A 10,605-nucleotide genomic window follows, 5' to 3' on the forward strand; every position below is an offset into this window, starting at 1 on the left:
TTGTAAGGGAATCTGCAGTGACCAAAGGGTGGGTGTTATGACAATTGCTGAGTCTAAAGTAGAAGACAACAATGTAATGGGAATGTGTATGATTAGAATTGTGTTTCTTAGACAGTGGTGTAAGCTCTGAGCAGGGTCTATTGCATTTCAAAATCTATTATTATAATTGTTTTTAATAATTACACCCTAAAAAATACTGATATGAAATCCCTGAAAGAAATGAAATGCTTGATTTAAATATACTATGTAACATTTTCCCATTTAGATATGCATTATAACTTTTCTGGTATAGGGTTTGTCAAAGTTTTGTCTGTATTGTTTTTTAGGTTCTTTTTTCTTCATCGATGATATTGATTGAAGTATTTAAATAAGCTATATGCTCTACTGTGGAACATTCCAGGCGAAGCCATAATATATCCTTGGGGACAGGCAGGTAGCAGGTGAAGCAGTAAAAGAACTCATCACATGTTTTATGGACTTTAACATGAGACAACTCAAGGTCATTACGACAAGAGAAAAGTAACCAACTAGCTTGGATCCTGCTGTATCTCAGGTCAATGCTAAATATTAATCATATTGTATGTATCCCATGAATATTCCACAGCAAATAGTTGTGCAGCCCTGGTGTGTGCTACGGCTACTTTTACACAATATAAGTATACCCTGTAGTGTTCTCACTATACTAATATTTCAAACTTGATTTTGATGCTCAGTAGCCTCCTTAATGAATAACATTTTTTATATCATAATAATATAACATATTTAATATAACAATATTTTTTCTAAGCAATAGAATGTAATTTTCTACACAAAAAGTGATTGCTTTAAAATGACCATGTGATGTTTTCTAAAACTCTGTCCTATTTATTTTAGTATAAATACTTGGTCAAATCACCTACCAGGTGTTTTGATACATTTCCTTACAGATTTTTGGACAGCCATAATAGGTAGTAAAATGACTTTTCCTGTGTTCTTAGTGTGCAGAAAGTGTACAGAGTACATTCTAGGGAATTAGTGTTGGACTCCAAACATCACAAATGATGAAAAAGCAGGGCTGTTTTGGCAATTAACCCCAGAACCTAATTAGAGAAAACATGAGCGTGTGCAGAAATGTTTAGCTTCATGATGGAGCAATTGCCGATAGCATTGTCATAAATGCTAATGGCCTTGTATACTAACAAACATTTCTTAAATCTAACATTGTGCTCGACAAATTGAACCAAAAATGTAGAGGTCACGCTGCAGGTCTTGACGCTCAGTTCAGATTTGGAGAGGCAGTTCACATTGCAAATAAAACATGACTCAAATCAGTTTTTATGTGTGAACCCAAGAGCCCTGAATTGTCCCATGTGGAGAAAAAAACTGGAATCTTGTATTATGAAACCGACAAAGATGAGGAAGCACCTTTTATTCAGCCTATACTCATCTTTACCATTTGTCTTTGAGAGGCAAAAGGTGATATTTTATACTTCGCACTTTACAAAACCATTTCAGTGTATGACTTGACTTTCGAGCTTTTCTGCTGTTGTCTGTCAAGCATTTGAAAGGTGTACCTGTTTAATTCCAGTCTTTTCCAACTAAAAAAAAAATGTGGCACACGTTTTATTCCAGAGCTGAAGTCAAGATCAATGTGATCTGTGTGTTCAGACTGCAGTCACTTTGCAAAAGATCAGGTTTGAATCAGATTCATTACCACATATGAAAGTGGCCTGGGTCGCATCTGAATGAAATTTGGGCTGTTCAACCCGTCATGAAAAAACAGATCTAGGTTACATTTGGGCCAAAAGAATCGTAGGAAATGTAGTTTTGCTTCACCAAGTATCACAAATCCTACATTAAATCACATTCAAACAACACCCAAACGTCAAGCATGTTTTCACTTTGCTGTTGTATGAAAATGAATGGAGTAGAACATTGGTACCAGGCTTTGTGCGCATAGACACAGCACATTCATGGCCACTTTTTGACGGCTCTAATTTTAGGGGGTGGGTTCAACTTTAGCCTTACTGACCCATAGCTCAGCACACATCTCCTCACAAGATCGCGCTCCCTCCAGGGCTAATCCCCTCCACCAGCCCTCCCCTGAGCCCTGAGCCTCTCTTTGATCACCGCTCATTGTCCTGGCACACTGGGTGACCTGTGTGTGTGAGAGGCAGACAGACTTGAGCTTTGGCGTTGGGGGTTTGGAAGTGCGTAAGGGGGGTCCTAACCTGGAGCGGTGGATATTGTATGAGCTACTTCCTGCCCCTTATAAGCCTTGACCCGGGGAAGCAGAGCCAAAGCAGCCTTTTGTTTAGTCGCCCTTCAACCCTACCCCATGCCCCGCCCCTTTCCCTCCTTCCCTCCCTCCTTGACTCCTCCACTCTTCTTTCTTCTACTCCCTCCTCTTTCCTCCCCAATCTCACCCCGGTCCTCCTTGAACCTGCAGCGTACTCCAATGCCAAACTCTTGGAATTGATCATCAAAGAGACCACCAAAGTGCATGCATTCCTCTCATGTTGCCATAGCAGCGGATTCCTGATACACTCCCGGGGCTTTGAACATGAGTCTGGGAGGGGGTCATTGTCACCTAAGGGTCCACTTAGACGGAGCGGACAGAGATTCAAGAGGTTTTTGAAGGGTGTGTGGGCAAAAGCTCCAGGGCAGTGATTCTCCAACTTTTCATAGCAAGAACCATCCAAGATAATGTGGCTTTTCATCTAAACACGGACTATATAAGGCTTAAATTGGGCTAAGCATGGGCTGAAATAAGACTTAACCTGACATAAAATGAGGCTAAGACGTTGGGTAATTCCGAATATTAGCCAATATAACATGAATGTATTGTTTCTAAATAAAACAAATACTCAAATTGCAGAGTTCTTCCACCAGATGCACCTGGTACCACTGTTTGAGACACACTCACTACGTTTGCACAAAGAAGTCGGAGCTGCGCTAAGCAACCAAACAAATTCGGACCAGTCTTGTCCCCGTTTTTGCTTTAGGTTCGTTTTGTGGTTTTGTATGAGCGCCAAAACTTTGTAGCTATGATTGCTAATAAAAAGGGAGGTCCTACATATAACCATACATAAGCGTAGCATTTGACTTTCAGACATGCTACAAAGTGTGTTGCTCACATGTTGCGCAAATACGTTTTCACTTTAATTTACCGTATCGAATCGAAGGGCACTGCTCGTCATCTCTGCTGATCTAAAACAAGTAAATACAAATCCATCCATCCATTTTATTTAAGATTTTGTGGCCCGTAGGCTTTATTAGACGGGAGAGGACAGGGTGAAATGGGGAATGATAGAGAGGGAGGGACATACAGTAAATTGTTGGAGTCTGGATTTGACTTCAAGACATATTTTCATGGCTAATTCTTACCTCGTAGTTGAATAATCCTCTTAGTTGGCTCCAGTCTTTATTGGACTGCACTGTTACATGCAATACTGACTAGAAGATGTTGGGACCATTTGTGCCTAATGGTTTTGGGAGAATCAATTTATAACACCTCGATCGACGTGCCCGGGTTAATAACGCATTAACTGCTCCAGACCAGGGGTGGGCAATTATTTTCCTCCGAGGGCCAAATTCAAATCCAGGCAAGGAGCGGAGGGCCAGCCCGCGATCATTGGTGTGAAATTATTTTTATTAAATTAAATATCAAATAACATATCACTTTTCTGTCAAAGATAGGCTATTTAATCTATTATTTAACTCATTTCATGTCATCTTTTTTAAGGATACAAGTGCACACAGATGTTACAGACAGTTAGAAAATAGAAACTAAAATCTTTCTAGGGGTCCGATTAAAACATGCCGAGGGCCACATCTTGCCCCTGGGGCCACAGATCTGGTCTGAGGGCAAAAAAATATATATTTTTATTTATTTAAAAAAAAATAAAGTAGTTTGCCCATGTCTGCTCTAGAAGGTTATAAAGCATGTTGCACTGCTGGATATCCTGGCCAGTTTACCAACAGTAAGTTTCAAAATATAAAACTGACAGAAGCTTCATGGAAGAATTCAATTACGTTACTCAAAGAGGTGTGGTATGTCAACGTTTATTCGGAACGCGCCTATAAAGTTCAGTTGGCGTCAAATAATTCCTTAAAGTGCACTTCCTAATTGTATTTTAAAAAAGACAAACATTTTGCTATTACAAAGTTGCTAGTTGCTATTTTTTGAATAAAAAGTCATGTTTAAATGCGAACGCAAAGGCTTTGTTACCCTGTATGCTTGCCTTTTCTGTCAGAAATAAAAGCTTTGAATTTCAGTATAAGCAGTAATGATTACCGGTAGTCTATTTACTGGAAGGAAGTATTTGCCATCAGAAGCAGTGTCACGTGCAAAGGTAGAATATAAAACACATTCTTTGAACACGAGTTAGCCAGTCAGGGTACTTCAACTATGTTTGTCATCACAGCTACAGTATGCAGAGTATTTAAGGTGCCATAGCATCCATACATAAGCTAGCCAGACTGGTTAGATGAAAACATAAGTGCAGTTTGTTGTAAATTTATATTTACACATTTAAGAGCCAACAGGAAACTAGGTACAGAACGTAATATAAATGACTAGCTTTACATTTAGTGCAATGCGCAATCCAATCAATTTCAAGATGTGAAAATTCTTCATACTGTATCTGCTGTGAAAAGTGTTCTTGTTTGTGCGTGCACGCTGCAGGTAGCTCAGTAATGTGATCTAGTTTAGTAACGCTCACCTGATTTTCACAATCATTCATTATAATTGTTTGACAGTTTAGGTTATGAGGAAATGAGGATATCGGCGAAAACAATCTAGAAACTAGAAAAAACAATAATACAAAAGCAAAAATTGATTGACAATGACATTCTAACACATTATGACTGAGTGCACAGTTATGTGTTATAGACACATAACTGTGTCTATAGTAGTAAATTCCCGACTCCAACAATTTGCTGCATTACCGCCCAGCTCTCGCATTCCCCATTTCAAACTGTCCTCTCCTGTCTAATAAAGCCTACTGGCCTAAAAATCTAAAAATAAATGAATTATATTGTTTAAAAAAACAGCTGCTAGATTAGCAAATAATGAAGCTACCATTGTAGCAGTTTCTACTCAATCCTCAATAAATGTATAAAACATATAAAAGTATCCTCTTTGTGAAATTATTAGAAATATCTATTGTCTTAAATCATGCCTTAAATCATGCAGCATTGCATACCATTGACCCAGTAAATGATCTTTTAGTAATTTAAAATACATACTCTCATGCTCTCTCTTACTCAGGCTTGTTGACTAAAACACACTGTACAATTCTCCTCAAATATAGCCACTCCAGGCTCAGTTATGTTCAAGTTGTGTCTCTATTATGATGTTCATAAAAGAGGAAGATTACTGACCAAGATGACAATAATTATACAGCAGCACATTTATCATTGTTTATGAGCCAGTCCAAGACCAATTAGACATGAGTGTATTTAGCTGTGTGAAGCAGGCGTGTCTACGCTCAAGGCTTGTCAGAACCGACTGATCCACCTCCAATAAAATGTTCTGAATACAGCGTGTAAAGGCTCATGAGATGAGACAGAGAACTACTGCTAATTTCAAACTTCACCAATAACATCTACATCATAGCTTCTCAAAGTGTGGAGCGCGCCCGTTTGGGGGCACAGAGCGGTGTCAAGGTGGGCGTGGGACATTTGGGGGAATATGCTCACATTACAGGTGACAGACATTTTTTTGAGCAACAGAGAAATGCCCAGACCCAACACAGGGTTAAACGTGGTATGGACGATTTTTTTTCAGCAATTTTCTTTATCATATTTCGTCGTGGCGTGGATAAATCATTTGTCCTGCCACGTATCAATCATAAAACGCACCTACCGCTCACCTGCAGCCGCGTCAGGCTCGTCCCCACGTTTCCGCGTGTCTAAGCGCATGGATCTATCATAATATAATTCCCTCAGTGTACGGGGCAAAATGAAGACGGAGAAAGACAGTTCGAGCTGACGCAGAAGTGGACAGAAATCTACGGGAGACGAGCGATGTGATGCGCTCCGTTGCGCTAATAAACAAACGCACGTGTGTGTTGTATCAGTCCGCGCGGGGGAGTGCGCATGCGCACTTCCACCTGCGTTCTCAAATTGCCGAAAAATCGTCCATACCGCCTTTAATCTCTAAATATGAGAGAGCAGCAGAGACGTGGGCCAGACTGCCTCCGTGCCCCTCACACACGTCTGCCTCTGTCTCACCTCTGTCCCTCCTCTGTCTCTCCTCTGTCTCTCCTCTGACCCTCCTCTGTCTCTCCTCTGTCCCTCCTCTGTCTCTCCTCTGTCTCTCCTCTGACCCTCCTCTGTCTCTCCTCTGTCTCTCCTCTGTCCCTCCTCTGTCTCACCTCTGCATATGCAAATAGAATGCATTCGATTCCTTTCCGCTTTAACTGCTCATTTGACGATACAAAGAATTTGTGAAAACAATGCGTGTGCACTCAGATCCTCCCCCCTTTGATCCCATGAGCTTGAAACACGATGAAACATAAAAGCAGTGGTACAAGTCAGCCCCACAGTAAACAGTGTGTGACACTCGTGGACCCGCTGTGGTAAAAGTGAACCACAGTGTCGAGAAGTAATGTAAGTGCGTCTTCTCCTTGAAACTCTGTATTTACAGCAGTGAAGAGCCAATTCCGCGCTGTCCCAGAGACTGTGGGGGGCGTGGACACTTTTATCTCCCAAGGGGCGCGCGCCAGAAAAAGTTTTGAGAAGCTCTGGTCTACATTAACAATCAACCCCATGATAAACAACATTATTAACGGCATCATAAATCTTGAAGGGGTGTCTTTAACCCTTGACCTACTTTTAACTCGACACCCTTTTCTTTGTGAAAATGTTTGTTATCTAAAATAGCTCTGTTGACTCATGTATAAAATTATCTATAACTTCAGTGATCCTCTCTAACTTATAAACAACACAGAATATAGAGTAGTATAGAAAGCTAGCCACCTCCCAATTTATTTTTATAGAGGTATTTCCCAGGTAGTTATAAGGCGTGGTGTGACTGTTGAGCTTTACTTTAGTTTGTTGGCCTATCGTGTATCAGTCTTATGTTTGTCCTTGTCCTGACCCACCTCTTGTTGTCTGTCAGTCTTGGATGGGATATGGATGTTGATACTTGTTACTTCATGTGCTTCCATCACTCCTGCCCCTTTGTGAGAGGAGCACATTGGTATCTCTTTTTATAGAGACAAGTTCAGGCCTGAACAATAGAACGTCGTTGTACATGTGGGCCACTCAGGAATCCCGAGGATCCTTAGGTATGCGACCAAGCAATTACTCATAAATTACTCACAAGTACGTCAGCTCTGTCATGTCTTCAACAACAAGCCTGCAATTTCCCAATTACTAACCCTCATTTGAACTGCTTTGACGGCATCAAGGTTTTTATCGCAGAGATAGTTGTAGCCATTTGGGCTAATCTCTTCCTTCTGGCGGGGAAGGGCTGAGATTAGTAGTTCCTATACTCCTGTGACTAACATGACAAAATGACTCTCTGGAAAGATGTTCCTTGGAAGGGTGTATTGAATTATTAATAACCCAGATGATAGGCCTAGTTACTGGTACAGGCGTAAAACAGGTTTACAAAAGTGTAATTGAGTGTCTGCTTATGATGTTATAAAGCAGACACTATAATATGTTATTGTATTTTAGGATTGTAGGAGCTTTGACACGTTTTCACTCCTTGACATTTTCACCGATTTCAACAAGTTATACCTCTTTACGATCGCTTTCATCGTCGTATTGCTGCTGTTGCTTTTGACATTTGTACATCTTGTACTTTTGTCAGTATTTGCTTATATTTTTTCAACTCCTTAACACTATCACCGATTTCAACAAGCTATACCTTTACGATCGCTTTCACAGTCTTCGGAGGGCTATTGCTTTACACATTTTTACATACCAGAATATTTTTCAGTATTTGCAAAAGTAAATCACTAATGCTAACGCTAATGCTAACACTAATGCTAATGCTAATGTGAATGCTAATGCTGATGCTAATACTAATTCCTGCCTAGTAAGGTGTTCCTTGGATACGTGAGCTATGGCGTCAGGCCATATGTTCCACCGCCCCTGCGTTGCTTTAAGTGCCAGCGCTTTGGGCACAGCTGCCAAGACCGCCATAAAACAACAACAACAACAACGGACTACGACAGTCTGAGGACTACGAAAAGTCTGAGGAATAAAGTCTGGCGGTAATGCAACAATTGGATGCCAACCGCCATAAAACAACAACAACAACAACAACAACAACAACAACAACAACAACAACGGCTGCCAAGCAACGACGTTAGTGGAAATATCAAAGCCTAAAGAATGAAGCCTAAAGGATAAAGAAGTACGGCGGAAGCACCGAACATCAAAGAAGGAGAGGAAGATGAAGAAGAGTCAGCCCTGGAATTAACCCGCTCGGACTCTGAAAAATGAAGTCCAAAGAATAAAGTATGGCGGTGATTTAACACTTGGATACCAACCGCCATAAAACAACAGCAACAACAACAACAGCTCATTTTGGTTATAATCTGAATTCTGTCATAGATTTGAGCACAGAGAACTCGGAAACGGATCAGGGCCAATCATGCTTACATGAGGAGGTGCCAGTGAAAGCTGTGAGTAATCGTACAAAGAATCTGACTGAATCTGTCTCTGAACGACAGCCTGTTTTACTTTGCACTAGTCTGAATCAACCTAATGAACATCTAACAGAAAATGTGGTTCCTGAAAATACTGCCAAAATACCAAATGTGCCTGTTTCTAAAGTAAATAAGAACACTTTTGGGTCATCAACTTGATTTACTCCAAACTGGAGAAAGGTCTCAAAATATAAAAGGAGGAAATACGTTCAGAGTCTGATTTTGCAAAAGCAGAAAAGAACAAACCGAAGAAGACTGACCTGACATATAAGGACATACAGAAAAAGTACAATGAAAGAAGATACAAAAATGACTCCAAATTTAGAACATTTGAATAATAGGAATAATATTCCTATTCTTCATGTTCATACTCGGGCATTTATCTTATGTTTTGTATACATTGATGCAACATATATACTCAAATTATATAATTGTATAATGAACGGAAGCGTGTATTCTTAGAAATGCAAGGGCTAAATGTACACATTATACATTAATGTAGGTTTTACACAAGTATAACGTGTGGTAGTACTTTTACGCAAGAATGCAGACACTCGCAATGGCTTCAGCCATTGCACATTATCTAGTTGCAAATGTAAAAGAGAAGTTTCTGTTCCACTCATTTTCTTCTTATACACAATGCAGTTTCCATAGTCATGACTGTAAGAGAAATGTAGGTTTCGTCATCTCTATAAAAGGATTGTCCTTCCTTTTCAGAATGTAGCTTTTATTATTTATTGTTATGGCTTCATAAGAGTCCAGATAGAGCTGAGATTTGAATAAACTTCATTCTAGTGCACTGAAACTCTAACGCTAAACTATATGTGTCTATAAATATTGTCACTCATTGCGGGAAATGCAAATTTAACAAAAGGTCCTGTATCGAGATAATGATTAGCAGACCATAAAGAAATTAGACATTTTCGCCACAACTTCCTCAACCTCCTGAGAGAATCAGGGGTTATTAAGTTTCCTCTTGGTTCATTGTGTGGTAATTCAGACTGTTTAATACTGTTATGAAATATATGCAATAGTATCTGACAATATTGTCCATGACTATCCTGTGGTATTTAGAAATAATGAGCCTTATTAGTCATTTTGCTAAATCAGCCACTGTTTTTTTATGCCCAGATGTTGAAAACTTGTAATGCAGAAACCAGTATGTTTGAGAAGTCTCTACAGAGAAGCAGTTCGGTTGAGCAGGCTTGTGTGCAAACAATGAAACCAAGACAGGAAGGCAGTGCAGCGTGGCCGGTTCCTAAATTGACTTCTGGTAAAACGAGGAGCACAGAAAAGCTGACTCAACGCACAGTCAGTAAACATTACACATCCCCTGCAGAGAGAGAAATGATCAGCTGGCCCCTGAACACACCCTATTCACAAATGACATTGTAAGGGTTTTCTGGCCATTGCATGGGCTCTTTCTTTTGAATCTGTAAGATTTGATTTAAGGGATATTCTGGATAACAAATCTATTCCAAGTATGACCAAAAGGTAAGATACTTTATTGTTCCCTTGTGAGGAATGTTCAATTCTCTGCATTTTACCCATCCAACCTGCCTGCCTTCAGCCTGGGCCAGTGTTTCTCAAATTATAGTACACAGGCCCAGTGGGTTATTTGTTTTATTTAGAGAAAAATCAATTAAGGTTTTAACTCCTTTGGATACATTATTATTCAAAACCACCTTATCCATAGTTTTGCTTCATTTTAGAACTAGTTTAGTCTCACGTTTCCCTCTTTAGACCTGAAAAAGTCCGGGTTTTGGTCTGGTGATACTCAAAGCCACATTATCTCTGAGGTGCAGTGTGAAATATTTGTGAACCACTGAACTCGACATTTAGAGCATATTTATACAAATTCCATGATTATGTTTATGACATTTGTTGTAGGCGGAGGTCTGACTATAAAATTAAATAAAAAGCCTTAGTTCCCATGCATTCCCTCGGTACTCCAGCA

This window comes from Eucyclogobius newberryi, unplaced genomic scaffold (genome assembly GCF_026437365.1).
Source record: "Eucyclogobius newberryi isolate DKJ021-1_F unplaced genomic scaffold, fEucNew1.0.hap1 SCAF_10, whole genome shotgun sequence".
Lineage (NCBI taxonomy): Eukaryota > Metazoa > Chordata > Actinopteri > Gobiiformes > Gobiidae > Eucyclogobius > Eucyclogobius newberryi.